The sequence below is a fragment of the Manis pentadactyla genome, chromosome 12 (genome assembly GCF_030020395.1).
Source record: "Manis pentadactyla isolate mManPen7 chromosome 12, mManPen7.hap1, whole genome shotgun sequence".
Classification (NCBI taxonomy): domain Eukaryota; kingdom Metazoa; phylum Chordata; class Mammalia; order Pholidota; family Manidae; genus Manis; species Manis pentadactyla.
The window spans coordinates 24,142,678-24,159,696 of NC_080030.1; the positions used below are offsets into that span (position 1 = coordinate 24,142,678).

A 17,019-nucleotide genomic window follows, 5' to 3' on the forward strand; every position below is an offset into this window, starting at 1 on the left:
TTAAATATATATATAGTAAATATAAACATATTAGTAATTATATATCTACAAATATATATGTCTTTGGCAGTTTAATCCTGATCTAGTGACCCATGTTTATGTGCAGGAAAACAGAAGTCCCAGGATCCTCACCTGATCCTAATTTAATCTCCCCTATTGTATTGTGCAATGATGTAATACTTAGTCTTCTGTGCAGGCACAGACTTGTATATATGTTGGTGATAAGCCATTACCGGCAGTGTTGCTAAAACGTTCTCCCAGTGCTAAGAGCAGATACTAGAGAAGAGAATGAGAAGCAGGAGAGGAGGAGAAAAGAGTCTGGAGGCCAGGGAAGAATGTTGGGGAGAGGCTGTGATGGAGGCTGATGGGATTCTAGTGCTTGACATGCTACCATGAGAATAAAGCTTGGTGTAAGCCCTTTTTACCCCAAAATGTTCTGTTGTCATTTTTCTGTCTCATTGAATACAGAGTGAACCAGGGCTGAAAACCTCAGGTGAGATATGACATTAAATTACTGCTCTTTCATGTCTTTAGGTAAGTTAATTGTATATTTTCATTCAATTTTGTTACATGCAGTTCTTTTGAAATCAGTATACTTAACCTAATTTCATTCTCACAGACATTTTCCATAAGTTTGTACTTTCTCTAAAATTTTTCTTCTTCTATTATGAGCACACTTTTATACAAATGCATGAATCGAGTCCTATGCACACCATAAATGTTCTTTATGTTAAGGGCAATCCTTTTCTCCTATCTTTCCCCCTTTCCTTCTTACTAAGTAATATCTGAGAGACATATAAGAAGATAAATGAACAGAGACAAACAAAACAAATGAGCAAAAACACAGAAGCAGATGCACACATACAGACAGCAAAGTTACATGCCAAAAGGGAAGGGATGGTGGATTGGAGAACATAGTTACTGAGATAAAAATATACAGACTTCCAGTTATAAAATAAATTAGTCATGGAGATAAAAAGTAAAGCATAGGGAATATAGCCAATAATACTGTAATAGTTTTGTGGGATGACAGGAGGTAACTGCTCATATCACGATGAGAATTTTATAATATATATAATAGGTGAATCACTATGTTGTATACCAGAAGGCACTATAATATTGTATGTCAACTATTTCAACCAAAAATTTTTACAAAATTAAAAACATTCTCTCAAATCAACTACCATAATGTTGATTCAAGGTTGTTTTGAAACCATGCTATTTAACCTGGTTTCATACTCCTGATCATTTAAAATACTTCCTAAATTTTCATTTTCCTTAAATTATGTCTACATTAAGATGCATATGTGAAAATACAAATGGTGAACAAACAGGTGAATCCCCACTTGCTTGAAGCTGGCATTATAATGGTGAAGTCAGAGTATATTCAAATAAATATGTCTTACATAATGTCTTCAAACAAATAACATGAAAAAAGTTATTCAGAGTAAGCAGATGGATTGCTATGGCATCTGAAGAATATTATAAAGTATGGTATGGGAGGATTTTGTATGTTGGATGAATTCTAGAACCAGGACTAGAGTGTGTCCATTGGACTTGTCCAAAAAGAAATAAAAACTCAAAGCCCTAAAATAACAAAGAAATAATGCCACATAAGAATAGGTAGAAAGAGGCTTCCTTTGCCTTCCATAGGACCATATGAAACCACCTGGTCAATTAAATAGGTAATAGGCCCAGAAAAAAACACGTCTTCTAGTGGTTGCATATAAAAAATTTCCAACTTTTCTTACATTTTGTATATTTACTTTTGTGAAGTTTGTTTCATTTTTTTTTAAAATAATTATTTTTTATTGAAAGGTAGTTGACGCACAGTATTACATTACATTAGTTTCAAGTGTACAACACAGTGGTAAAACATTTATATACATAATTCTAGGTTCCAGCTATCACCCTACAAAGCTGTTACAATATCTTGACTATATTCCTTATGCTATACATTACATCCCGGTTACTTATTTATTTTACCATTGGAAGTCTGTCCTTTTTTTTTGGTTTTTTTTTTTTGTTTTGTTTTTTTGTTTTTGTTTTTTTGTGAGGGCATCTCTCATATTTATTGATCAAATGGTTGTTAACGACAATAAAATTCTGTATAGGGGAGTCAATGCTCAATGCACAATCATTAATCCATCCCAAGCCTAATTTTCATCAGTCTCCAATCTTCTGAGGCATAACAAACAAGTTCTTACATGGAGAACAAATTCTTACATAATGAATAAGTTACATAGTGAACAGTACAAGGGCAGTCATCACAGAAACTTTCGGTTTTGCTCATGCATTATGAACTATAAACAGTCAGTTCAAATATGAATACTCATTTGGTTTTTATACTTGATTTATATGTGGATACCATATTTCTCTCTTTATTATTATTATTTTTAATAAAATGCTAAAGTGGTAGGTAGATACAAGATAAAGGTAGAAAACATAGTTTAGTGTTGTAAGAGAGCAGATGTAGATGATCAGGTGTGTGCCTGTAGAAAGTTTGTTTCATTTTATCATTTTTGTCTTAAGGTGTTAAATCTGTAAGGTGTTTGACAAAATAAAGATATCACTAATTTTATCTTTTATATAAATACCTTTCTCTTAAAAGATTTCCTGGTCATGAATGAGATACAATGGGAGTTGAAATGTCAACAAATTAATTTTTCTACTTTTTGAACTTTTCCTGGGAATGAAGGGTTAGTGAGGAGTTGAAATGTCACCAGAACAAAAGGAGCTTCTCTTCTTCTCAGTCACACATGGACTATTTTTTGCATACTGGATCTTTTTACCTCATGTCCATTTTGTCTCTCCACATCTCTATTGATTTATTTATAGCACTTCTCATAATTCTCCCTATTGCTGATTATTTTCTAACACTGGCTCACTTTTCTGGACTTGAACTTCTGAAACAATAATCTTCCTGAGGGCTTTGACCTGGAGAGTGCCTCTGCCAGGGATACACTTCCCCAGACATGTTCAGGGTTCCGGGTATTTCTTTGTTGAGGTGTACTACTGGTTTTTGTATGTTGATATTATATCCTGTATCTTTATTGAATTCATTGATTTGATTTTTATTTATTTTTTGGTAGAGTCTTTAGGAATTCCTATATATAAAATCATGATGACATCTGCAAATAGAGACAGTTTTATTTCTTCCTTGCCAAGGAGGATGTCTTTTATTTATTTTTCTTGTGTGATTGCTTTGTACCATTGTCTTGCCTGATTACTTCCAGTAATTCCATGAAGAATAGGAATGGTGGGAGTAATCACCCTTCTGTTGCTCCTGATTATAGATGTAAATATTTCATATTTTCATAATTTAGTATGTTGCTGGCTTCCATAAATATAACATATGTTGTCATAAAAGGCCTTAAAGATTGCCAGAAGGTACTGAACTTGGAACATTGTCATCAATCAATATATTATTTAAAAATGAATAATAAAATTTCTCATTAACTGTGGGATACTTGACAACCTGGGAAAAAACTATGTGGGAAACTTTCTAAGTCAGAGACAGCACATGGGGGAATCTGACAAGGAGTCCAGATCCCCACACAGAATATTGACATTAATTTCCTGACTGCAAAATGTAAATTTAGCATTTCAGTGTTGTGAATAACACAAATTTGTGTGATAATTAATTATGCAATTTTTCTCCTTTCTTGTACTCACTTTAACCACATGGAACCAGGGAACCTCATGGGAGTTTCAGAATTTCTTCTTCTGGGATTTTCAGAGACACCAGATCTGCAGCCCATAAAATGATGATTTTCCTCTCCTTGTACCTGCTCATTGTGGAAACCCACCCATTATCCTGGCCACCAACTCTAACTCTCACCTCAAAATACCATGATCTTCTTCCTCTAAAACATTTCAGATATTTATTTACCTACACCACTATCCCAAAGATGCTGCTGAACATAACAGACCCAGAGGAAAGGTATAGTCTATGAAGACTGCATATATTTCATATGTAGCTTTTCATACAATTTTAAGGGTTGGATCACTTTGTACTGACTCTGATGGCCTATGACTGATATGTGTCCATCTGCTACTCCCTGCATAGCATGGTCTTCATGAACCCTCAGCTCTTTGCACTGCTGGCTGTGCTGTCCTGGAGCATCAGTCCCCTACTTCCATCTGACAAACAATAGTGTTGCAGCTGTCCATCTATACAGACATGGAAATCTCCCACTATCTCTGTGACCTTAATCAGGTGGGCCAGCTTGCCTGTTCTGACACATTCACACAGTGCTGGATCTGCAGCTGAGCTGCTGGGTGATGGACCATCCCTTGTGTCCTTTACACTAAGGTAGCTTCCTCCATATGTGAATCCTCCTCAGCTAATGGAAACTATAAAGCATTTTATACCTGTGCATTTCACCTCTCAGTTGTCTCCTAATTTTATTGTCCAAGTCTACAAGTGCACCTCAGTTGTGCTGAAACCCCCCAGCTCACACTCAAATGCAGCAGCCTGGGTGATGAACACTGTGGTCACATCCATGCTGAACCCCTTCACTTACACTTTCAGAAAGAAGACTTAAAAAGGTCTCTGGAATATTTGTTGGGAATTCTTTAAAAGGAATATTTACTCTTGGCTGAAGGAGGGCCCATGATTGTAGAGTTCAGATCTTCAGAGTTAGGAATTGTAATTCTTTGATCAGACTGTGGAAGTAGAGCCTACATGTATGTACATTTATGCATACATCAATTATTTTCATACCACTACCTTAAATGCCCTACCTGAAAATGTCATATTTAACATACAGTGCATTTTATAGCTGGTCATTGAGTTTGATTCTCCTAATTAAGATCCTGTTCTCCAGTTCAGTGTCACTATGCCAAACATAGACTTTGTGAGGAGCCAGTCATCAAATGCATGTCTCTGAGAGGTCTTCATTGAAAGACAAATTTTAATAACTGGATTGATATATATGGCTCCAGAATCAGAGATAACCTTAAATATTATATGGAGCAAACTTCTAAATCATACATTATATTACTATGCACTCTGTTCATGCTAGTTTTCATGCTGTTCATCTGCTCATTGGATTATGGAGGATTGGTGTCCGTATGTAAGGAGGTTTATACATATGAGTATGTAAGGAGGTTTATACAAGGATTGACCATTGAAAATATGTTTTATTGAATTATCGTCTTGTTTCTGTGAAAAAATTCCCAGTGCTGCTAATAATGACTACTTGCCTTGCTCTAAATAAAACATCTCCCTGTTTCTAAGATTTATTATAACCACTAAAGTGATGGTGAATGTTCATTATTAATGTTATGCATTATATATATTTTATGCTCAGGAACCTTTTCATCTTTATGGCTAAAGAATGACTCAAAAATCAGCTTTGACTTTTGTAAAGTCATTTCAATCAGGGTCACCTCTTTTCTACACAAACATACATGTCCTTTTGATATTTCCTGGTTATCTGTGCAGGAACCTATGAAACATTTTTGAAACAGTTGTCTGAAATAAGTTAATAACGGATTAACCACAGATGATCTCTTTTAAAAAATTACAAATGCCAACAATAAGCAGCAGAAGATTGTTAGAATTTTCCTTTTTTCTGTTCACTTTGTTTGTTGCATGAGTTAGCTATTGCAACATAAGTCATACTAAAATAAAATGATGCCACTGGATAGGAAGGAGTTGTTCTGACCTGTAAGTCTGTGAACTGTGATTTTTAAGGCTGTGTATGACATGCATGGCCATGGTGCTCTTCTCTCTTAAACCAAATATGATCAGTTAACTCTATTTCCCTATATTTCGCTTCTATATCATGGAAAAATGAGTATCAAGAGGGAATTGTTTGAATTTACTTCTATTGTTCCTTTATCCATACATGACACTTTGCTTTCTTCCCAGTTATAAAGCATATTTCCCACCACTGCTCTGTGTGAATCAGCCATCGATGCTCTTGATCTTCACCTGATCAATGCACTACTAGATTTTTGTACCTGCTAACCAATGTACTGCGGTATAATTACCTACTATAAGCCAAAGATATGTCTAAAATGTATGACTGGTGAATTAAAGAAACCATACAAATGTTACAATACACATTAAATGTTTCCATTTTGTTATCTTTCAAGAAAATACACAAGAAGCTTTAATGACATTTTTATGCAATAATTAAAATTTTAATTTCCCTAAGCCTCAACTTCCTTATTTGTGAAGGTAATGTGGGACAGCAAACATAGCTCCAGAAAAATGTTGCAAAAAATAAATGAAATGTGTGGACATATTTGTTGAAGTATAGGAAATGTTCAGGGGGTTATGTGTGTGTGTATGTGTGTTTATTTGTATACAATATTATTTCAAAGAAATATATTCACTCAGATATATGTAAATAAACATTTATAATCTGATGTTTAAATTTGAGAGAGTGGTGGAGAGGACAGACATGAAAAGAATGAACATGTGAATTGAATGAAATTAGAGGAATATAGAATTTTAGGCACAAAGAATGAATTAAACAGTAGACATAAATTTAAAGGATGAATTACCTTTCATAGCTTAAAGCACCAAAGACATCAAAATCTGAAACGCATTTCCATTTATGCAATAATAAATACTCTAAATACTTTACCCACTAAAGAAGCCGAATAATTCCTAATTGATCTTAAATTTCTTCCATTTGTATTCAATTCCTAGTGCTAATGGAAAATCACTGCACTAGTAATTTAAACAAACATATTTATGATTTTGGAGTTCTGGAAGCCTGAAATGGGTCCCCTTGTGCAAAAATCAAGATATTTGCAGGGCTGGGTTCCTTCTGAAGACTACAGGGAAGAATCTATATATTTTTTCCTATTCCAAGCTCAGATTATGGGGCAAAAAACTAAATATGTTTCTTATAATTAATAAATCCTTCATAGTGAGGGACTAAATGACAGCTCTTAAATTGTGATATAAGTACACAGTTCCTCATTGTTCAGTAAAGGTGTCATGAAGCCAAGTAGGTTGGGGCTCAAGATTTATATCAAAGGAAATTATTTCTCCTCCTTGTTGAACTGAAGGGAAATTTTGTGCAGATATCGTGGGTGTGTCTCTACCAAAAGTCAATTTTGTGGATTCAAGGGGTCTAATGAAGACAGGTTGGTCAGTCTTAAATTTGGAGAAAATTTTAATTCAGGGCTGGCATACTGTGTTGGGAAGTGAGGACTCTGGAAGCCAGTGGATTTCATAAAGAAGGACTAATAAAAACAAGATTCATTTGATTCTAACCTGGTCTATTGGGAACCCAGAATCTCCAGGAAAACTCTCCTTTCTGTCCAGACCAGTGTCCCACAGGGAGATCATGTGCTTAGAGGCTGGAGTAACAAGACGGAAATATGCCTAATGAGCTGACACAAATAGCTGTATATCTCCTCTTCTCCTCTGCTGGAGTCCCTCAGCATGCACCGCCTTGGACTGCATGAGACGTGGTTGTTGAGTCCTAAGCGTGGCTGTGGGGCATATGCTTTACTCCTTCCTGTTGTCTTGTCTGGGAACAGGGCTTCAATCTCCATCATCTACCAACCAGGAGGAATTTGCACTTTCACCCAGGAACCTTCCTCTCAGCATTCCCAACCAGGTGATCCCAGGAGCCCAGTAGGTAATTCAGGAAAGGGTCAGATAGAATAAAAACCAAGCTCATATGCCTGAGGTCAATGACAGGCACCAGCTTGCCCAACCTAAGAGTGATTGCTACAGTTGTTCGCAAACATACAATCTATGTATAATGCCTTAGAGAGAAGTGAACACTGAGCTCAGCAACATGTGGATGATTGTTGACAATTAAATGATGTAAGCCTAATGAGAGGGGGAAATGGCAGGCACAAAGTTATTTCAGTAAATATAGAACATATTCAAGGAGTTTTGCAGTCTTTAAGAGAGTAGGGAAATAGTGTATTTGTGTGGAGGGATGTCCAGTGAAGTGAGGGGATTTCTTTTTTATTTTTAAGATGGGGAATACTTGATGATGTTTCTATATTGATGAGATAGATCCAGACCAGTTTACTGCTTGCAAATATCACCCTTGCAATTTTAGTGTATGGGATATTCATTTTACAGTATCTTATTCCACTCTCGGTAGCCACATGAAAATAATTTTATTTGGTTTGAAAAATTGGGGTATGCTAAATAGATTTACTTTGCAGTTATTTCATCAGCTGTGAAGCTGAATATATTTTTGGGTTAGTTTTTTACTTGTTTCTGTACTGTAAATTGTCTTCAGAAGCTCTTTACATGTGTGTAGCAGTGTGAGGTTTTTATTCCTGTTTTTGACTGCATTGTTACAAACAAGGAATTGGAGTTTTTCTGCATTTTTCACTAATTTTTCTTATTCATGAATATTGGTATATGTGGGGAGTTGTGAGTGTGCATTAGTTGTGTGGGGTCACATCTATCATTCAGTCAATGTGTTCTCATTGCTTTTTTATTTTTCTTATTGAAAACTCAACTGTCTCCTTAATATTCTTCACTTGCAAATCCTTGCAGCAAACAAAAGGGAAAAGACATGTTCTTTGGTATACTTGCTGGTAGTAAATCGTCCTTCATACATTATTTACAACTTGATTTCACATTTTTTATTGTTATATTCTTATGTTCCTTTAGCTTTTTGTGATTAGATATATTTGGAAAGTTGCATAATCTTTGATTATTATCTGAAAGGCATTCTTTTTCACATGTGACTAAAGATCTCCTTCCTCTCCATGAACATATTTGAATCCATATGACCTTACATAAAGTGAAGCTGTAAGTCAGATACTGCTTCTTGTGCAATTTTAAAGTCCCCTTTCTTATAGTCTTTAATTTCTAAGTCTTTGAATTCAGTGTGGAATTAGAGATCCAAGTTGATATCATTAAATTATTTTATGTACTTTTATTTGTTAGTTTTATATTCTCATGCAATTTTGTTTCAAAAGTTGTTTGGAAGTCACTCTACTTAACCTAGTTTCTTTCTTACTGACAATCTCTATTCAGTAAGTTCATGGTTTCTTTTTAAATTTCTCTTCCTATGTTACACACACATGTATGTTCATCCATCTTTACACAAATGCATGAACAGCATCTAAGTGTTCTTCAATTTTTATTGAAGGATTTTTCTATTTTGTTTCCACTTTCCCTTCTTACTCAGTAAAACCTCATGCACTTGTCTGCAATCAAGTAGTACAGTGCTGATTCATTATTTCAGTGTCTGCATACTATTTCTAGGTTTGGCATCACTCATACTTTGAAAACCTTTTACATTCTCCCTCAGTAACTTGATATTTCAACAATAAGCAAGAATATTTTAAGATTATGTTAAAACTCTGGTTCTTCACTGGAGGCAATACTGTTCTCCCAGGGGACATTATGCAATGTCCAGAGACATCTTTGTCTGTCATGCACTGAGGGATGAGTAGAGGCCAGGGGTGATCTGAACATCCTGTACTTCCCAGGACTCACCACCACAAGGAGCAGTCCGGACCAGAATGTCTCTCCATAGTGCTGAGACACCCCAGGTGAAGGATATCTGTGTTTCTATATTTATAGCAGTACCAGATTGTTTTCCAGTCTTGTGACATTTCATATTTCAGTCAGCAAAATTAGAGAGTACTTCTTTACTACCTGTTTGAAAATTCCAAACCCAATCAATGTGACAGCACTTTGAGGGTTTCCCTAGGCTGATCAGTATGATAGAGATTTGGGGTTGTTTTCTTAAACTATTACTGAGTTTGATAAAAAATTAATATATTTGATCATTTTTGTTCATTTATATGATCATATATGTTCATATGTTATGTGCCCAGATGTCTACATGTTTCAGCATTTCAAAAGAGTTTTTAAATAATTATTTCCCAACAGGCATTTTGTTGCACATTTTTGGCCAAAAGATGCTTAAAAATTTATATAAGTATACCTATTTTCTTACATCTGAGATTCTTGCCTTATGAGATGGTTTTGTCCACCTGCAGATTTTATGTTTTTTTTCTGCCTGCACATCTAAAATGTATAAGTTACTGTTTTTTGAAGATATCTGAGGGCAGGGAAAACATTTATTTCCATCCAAAACAGGTGACTGTCATTTTGCATCATTTAGCTAGTGTTGAAACCTGCATTCAACGTTACTTACTAAAGTTGTTTTGAAATCACTCCATTAAGTTGTTTTCATTTTCCCTTCATCCTTTTTATTTCATAATTTTTCATATTCACAAAGTTGTTTCATATAAACTCACATCTATTCACATGTCTATGTGAATACAAAGGTGAGCAGAGCAGGTGCAGCCCCTGCTCTTTTGGATCATACTGTCTAACTGGAAAGACAGAGTACAATGAAATAAATTTATTATGACTTACTGTCCTCAGGCATAATCATGATAAGTCTACTTAACACCCTCCACCTTACATAATTACAAATATTTTTGTTTCCTTGTGAAGAGAATTTTTAAAGATCTAGTTCTGTAGCATCTTTGAAATATATATAAAGCAGTATTCTTATTTATAACATAAATATAGCGATCATGTTGTACATTACATTTCCCAGAACTTATCATAGAACTAGAGGTTGTACCTTTTGAATATCACCACCAATTTCTCCACCCACCTACCACCTCCCTCAGGAAATCACAGATCTTATCTGTGTTTTTTGACTTTTTGGATATTCTGCACCTATGTGAGATCACACAATACTTGTCTTTGACTGCTTTCACTTAGCATAATGCTTTCAAGGTCCACCGATGTTGTTGCATTTGGCAAGATTTCTTTTTATGGCTGAATGGTTTTCTAGTCTACATGTGCATATAAATACACATCATGTTTCTTTCCTTAATCTTTTCCTCTACTGATAGATACTTATGTTGTTTCAGTGTCTTGCCTATTGTGAATAAGCCTTCAATGAACACAGGAGTGTAAATATCAATTAAATAAAGTCTCATCAGTTCTTTGTATATAGCCCAGAAGTGATCATAGTCTAGTTCTATTTTCCATTTTTTTTTGAGAAAACTACATAGTATTTTACACAATGGCAATACCACAAATGATTAAATTTGCACAAATTGCATTAACACCAAGGGTGCAAAGGATTCACATTTCTCCATATTCTTGCCAACATTTCTTATCTTTTGTCTTTTCATGATAGCCCTTCTAAAAGGGATGAGATTACATCTCATTTGCCTTTGATCGAACTTTTGCTATTGACTAGTGATGTTGAGCACCTTTTCATGCACCTGTTGGCCATTTGAATGTCTTCTTTGGAGAAACATCTATTCAGGTCCTTTACACATTTATTTAATTGCATTTATTTATTTTCTAGTGAGTTGTATGAGTATCTCATGTATTTTGGTTATTAGATATCTTCTCACATGTGTGGTTTGCAAAATTTTTTCCCTAATCCATTGGTTTTGTTCTCATTTCAGTGTTTTTTTTCCTTCTGTACTTGTTTTTCATTTTGATGTAGTCCCACATGTCTAATTTTTATATTCTTGTTTGTGCCCTAGGTGTCAAATCTAAAAAATCTTTGCCAAGATTTGTCTGAGGAATTTTTTTTCTCTGTTTTCTTTGAGGATGTTAATGGTTTCAGATCTTACATTTATGCTTTTTAATTCTTTTCAAGTTAATTTTTGTGAAGGCTTTAGGATAAGGTCTATCTCCCTTATTTTGTATGGAATATCCAGTTTTTGCAGTAGCACTTATCAAAAAGACTTTGTTCTTTGTCCTTTCTCCATTGATTCATCTTGGCTCCCTTGTCAAATGTTAATTGACTGCATATTAATGGGTTTATTTCTGTTCTCTTTATTCTTTTACATATGTCTGGGTGTTTGCTTTTATGCCATTGCCATGCTGTTTTTAGCACTATAGCTTTGCAATGTAGTTTGAAACCAGGGAGTGGGATAACTCCCTGTTTGGTCTTCTTTCTCAGGATTGCCTTGGGTGTTCATGGTCTTTTGTGGTTTCACATGAATTTGAGGATTGATTTTTCTAAATCTATGAAAAAGGCCATTGGAATCAAGATAAAGATTGCATTGAAATTGTACATTATTTGAATTGTGTGGACATTTTAACAGTATTAATTCTTCCTATCCATGAACACGAGATACCTTTCCATTTATTTACATATTTGTCTATTACTTTCACCAATGTCTTATAGTTTTCAGTGTAGAGATCTTTTACCTTCTTGGTTAAATTTACTCCTATGTGGACCCCTCCTACACTGTTGGTGGGAATATAAATTAGTCAAACCATTGTGGAAAGCAATATAGATGTTCCTCAAAAAACTAAAAATAGAAATATCATTCATCCATTAATTCTGCTCCTCAGAATTTACTCAAAGAAAACAAGACCCCTGATTAAAAAAGACATATGCACGTCTTTGTTTATCACAGCACTATTTACAGTAGCCAAGATATGGAAGCAACCTAAGTGTCCATCAGTAGATGAATGGATAAAGAAGAGGTGGTACATATACACAATGTAAAATTATTCAGTTGTAAAAATAAACAAATCCTACCATTTGCAACAACATGGATGGAGCTAGAGGGTATTATGCTCAGTGAAATAAGCCAGGCAGAGAAAGACATGTACCAAATGATTTCACTCATTTGCGGAATATAACAACAAAACAAAACTGAAGGAACAAAAAAGCAGTGGACTCACAGACTCCAAGAAGGGACTAGTGGTTACCAAAGGGAAGAGGTTTGGGTGAGTGGGTGGGTAGGGAGGGAGTAGGGGATTGAGGGGCACTATAATTGGCAATCACAATACAGGTAGGTCCTGGGGAAGGCAGTACAGCATGGAGAAGACAAGTAATGACTCTATAGCATCTTACTATACTGATAGACATTCACTGCAATAGGGAAGTGTGGACATGATATCATGGGTGAATGTTGAAACCACAGTTTTCTCAATGTGAGACATTCATAAGATTGTATATCAATGATACCTTAATTTAAAACAAAATTAAATTGATTTATCCATTTAAGGAATTAAAAACTAAATTAAAAGAAGTAACTAAAAAGTATTCCTAAGCATTTTATTATTCTTGATACTGTTATGAAAAGAATCATTTTCTTTATTTTCTTTTCAGATAATTTGTTGTTAGTATAAACAAGTGATATTAACTTATGTATGTTAATTTATGTATGTTAATTTTTATCCTGCATCTTTTGTTATTTCATGGAACAGATCTTATTTTTTTTGGTAAAGTCTTTATAATTTTATTAATATAAAATCATGTCATCTACAAATAGAAATAATTTTAATTCTTAGTTTCCAAGTCAGATGTCTTCTATTTATTTTTCTTGCCTGATTGCTCTGTCTAGGTCACCCAGTACCATGTGGAATAGTAGTGGTGAACGTGAGCACCTTTGCCTTCCTCCTAATCAAAGAGGTAAACCTTTTACCTTTTCACCACTCATTATGATGTTAATTGTGGGATTATCATATAAGGCCTTTAAATATTTTAGGAACTTTTGTTATTCAACACCTTATACTGATTGCCCAGACATTAGTTGGAACATTTTTGGGTCTCAATATGTTTTCCATTAATGAATGAAAGAATTTATCATTAACTTTGGACATGAATCTTGGGGAAAAATCTAATAGTAGGAACATTTCCTTATCAGAAATGGTATAGATCCATAGGGGGCCAGATCCATACACAGAATTTGACATTAATTTACTGACTGCAAAATATGAATTTAGCATTTCAACAATATCAGGTATACCCATTTATGTGAAAATTAATCATGTTACCTTTTCTCTTTCTTGTACTTAACTTCACAACATGGAACAAGGGAACCTTACAGGAGTTTCAGAATTTCTTCTTCTTGGATTTTCAGAAAGACCAGAACTTCAGTCAATCATATTTATGCTTTTCCTCTCCATGTACCTGATCACTGTATTTGGGAACCTGCTCATCATCCTAGTTGTCAGCTCAGACTTCCACCTGCACACACCCATGTACTTTTTGCTCTCCAATCTGTCCTTTTTAGACATCTGTTTAACTTCCACTATCATCCCAAAGATGCTGCTGAACATCCAGACTAAGAGCAAAGTTATAACCTATGAAGGCTGCATGACTCAGATGTATTTTTACATGCTCTTGCTAGCATTGGATGACTTCCTCCTGACAGTGATGGCCTATGACCGATATGTGGCCATCTGTCACCCCCTGCACTACACAGTCATCATGAACCCCTGGTTCTGTAGATTGCTGGTTCTGGTGTGCTGGAGCATCAGTATCCTGCATTCTTTGTTACACAGCTTGCTGGGGTTGCGACTGTCCTTCTATACAGACTTGCAAATTCCCCACTTCTTCTGTGAACTTAACCAGATAGTCCAACTTGCCTGTTCTGATGCTTTTCTCAATAACATAGTGATATACTTTGCATCACTGCTGCTGGCTGGTGGTCCCCTTGCTGGGATCATTTACTCCTACTCTAAGATAGTATCCTCCATAAGTGTAATGTCATCAGCTAAGGGGAAGTATAAAGCATTTTCCACCTGTGCATCTCACCTCGCTGTTGTGTCCTTATTTTATTGTACAAGTCTAGGTGTGTACCTTAGTTCTGCTGTTACACAGAGCTCACAGTCAACTGCAACAGCCTCAGTGATGTATACTGTGGTCACACCCATGCTAAACCCCTTCATCTACAGTCTCAGGAATAAAGACATAAAGGGGGCTCTGAAAACACTTGCTTTGAGTACATTAAAGGGAACACTTCCCCTGGGGATGAAGGAGTACTCATGATCTTAGAGCTCAAATCCTGAGTCAGGAATTGTAATTACTTATATCAGACTGTGTAAGTAGAGTTTATACTTACTTACATTTATGTGTACATCAGTTCTTTCTACATCACTATGTTAACTGCTCTACCTGAACAAGTCTTCTTTATAAATAATGCAGCTTATAGCTGGTCATTGGGTTTTATTCTCCTAATTAGGATCCATTTTCCTATTCAGCTCAGTATCATGATGCCCAATGTAGACCTTGTGAAAAACCAGTCTTCAAATGCATGTCTCTAAGAGGATCTTCATTGAAAGACAAATTTTAATGAATGGATTGATGTACATGGCTTCAGCCAGAGATAACCTTAAATATGATATGCAGCAAAGTTTTAAATCTTGCAATATATTATGGTGCATGAGGTCCAAAAGACTTTTCATGCTGTTCATCTAGTCATTGGATGATCACGGATTGGTGCCCATGTGTAAGGGGGTTTATACATATGTGTGAAGGACCTACGGACTTCTAAAAGTAGATTTTCTTGAATTATATTTGTTTCTGTGGTAAAACTTCTAGTGATGCTGACTCTGCATTGTTTTAAATGAAATGTCATCCTGTTTCTAAGATTTGTCATAACCACTAAAGTGGTGGTGAATGATCATTATCAGCATTATCCATTATATATCTCTTTAAGCTGAGGAATCTCTTTAACTTTATGATTAAAGAATGACTCAAAAGACATCTTTAATTTTGTCATGTCATTGATCAGGGTCACCAGTTTTCCTACATAAACGTACATGTCTTTAAACCTGTCTTGCTTACCTGGGAAGGAACCCATGAGACATTGTTTAAAACAGTTGTCTGAAATATACTAAATAACAGAGTAACCATAGTTGTTGTCTTCAAATATAATAACAAATGCTAACAATAAGCAGTGGAAGATTATTAGAATTGTACTTATTTCTGTTCTCTTTGACTATTGCATCACTTAACTATTGCTGCATAATAATTCATACTAAAAAAAATGAAAGGGTTTATTTGTATGCTAAGTTGTTCTGAGCTATGAGTCTACATTGTGTTTCTAAGGCTCATACATGACATGTGGCCATGGTGCTTTTCTCTCTTGTATTCAGTTTATGTCCTTATTTTTACCTTCTATATCATGGAGAAGAGTACCAAATGTGAATCAGCGAATTCACTTCTACTGTTCCTGTATCCATATACAACACTTTGCTTTCTTCCCAGTTAGAAGGTGTATCTTATACCACTGCTCAGTAAGAATCAGTTATCTGTGCTCTTGATCTTACAGTGATCAATGCACCACTAGATTTTTGTTTCTGAGAATGAATGCTTTGGAGTATAATTACCTGTGATAAGCCACACATATTTGAAGTGTACAATTAGGTGAATTTAAAGAGCCATTCAAAATTTCAATACATGTGGGGTAAATGACAGAATTACCAGAATCCCCTACCTATCCCTAGTTCATTTACATAGCAATAAGTGTTCACCACTACAGCACCACCCATCGATATGGGACAACTGGTGCAGAGAAAACAGCCATTCTCTCCTCTCTTTCATTCCTGACTCATAATTGGTCTGGCATCTGCCAGTCACCAAAGACCCGCCAATGGAGTTGCTCCTGGAAGGAGAGGGTGGGAAGTAGAGAGCATGTCATGTGGGCAGAGCATGAGACTTGCCAGAGGAGACAGATGGGGCTGGTTGTAGCTAGCAAATTCAAGCAAGCTGTGACCAATAAAAATGGTTTCTCCCAATCTATCCTTTCACTTGACTTATCTTGGTTTCAGTGGTTTCATAGGGGATTTTCCCTGGGCTGGGAACACCCCTCCCCACAGAGCTACATCCAGGGTGAGTCAGTAGGATCTGGTGAACAAGAAATATGTCTTCATGGGTGCAATGTTTGGGTGGGCTTCCCACAGAGATGGTGGGGAAATAACTTGGAAACTCTGTGGGCAGTGGCAAGACACCTGGTAACCCACTGTGGGTGTGGGGATTCACCCAGGCATTTGGCCTGTGGTAAAGTGCCTCCTAGAGAGAGTGGGCCTATCCCCAGAAGTGGAGACACCAAATACAGTAGCATTGGTCCTCTGCAAAATAGGGAACTCTTTAGGGTGACTGAGTGGCTGCAGGGCAGCAGGATATGTTGGGTGGCTGTTTCTCATGGCACTGAAAAGGGTTACCAAAGAGAGAGAAGCACTTCAGTGTCAACTGGAACAACATGGAGATGAGTTGTGTGAATATCTGAAAGAGGAATGAGAGCTACTGAGAACTGAGATTGTACTCCTGAGACATCCTA

The 17,019-nt window shown here is 35.7% G+C and overlaps 1 pseudogene; it reads left to right on the forward strand.

Moving 5' to 3' along the window:
• The first annotated feature begins 13,760 nt into the window (after window positions 1-13,760).
• On the forward strand, window positions 13,761-14,589 carry LOC130680115 (olfactory receptor-like protein OLF4; annotated as a pseudogene).
• The last annotated feature ends 2,430 nt before the right edge of the window (window positions 14,590-17,019 follow it).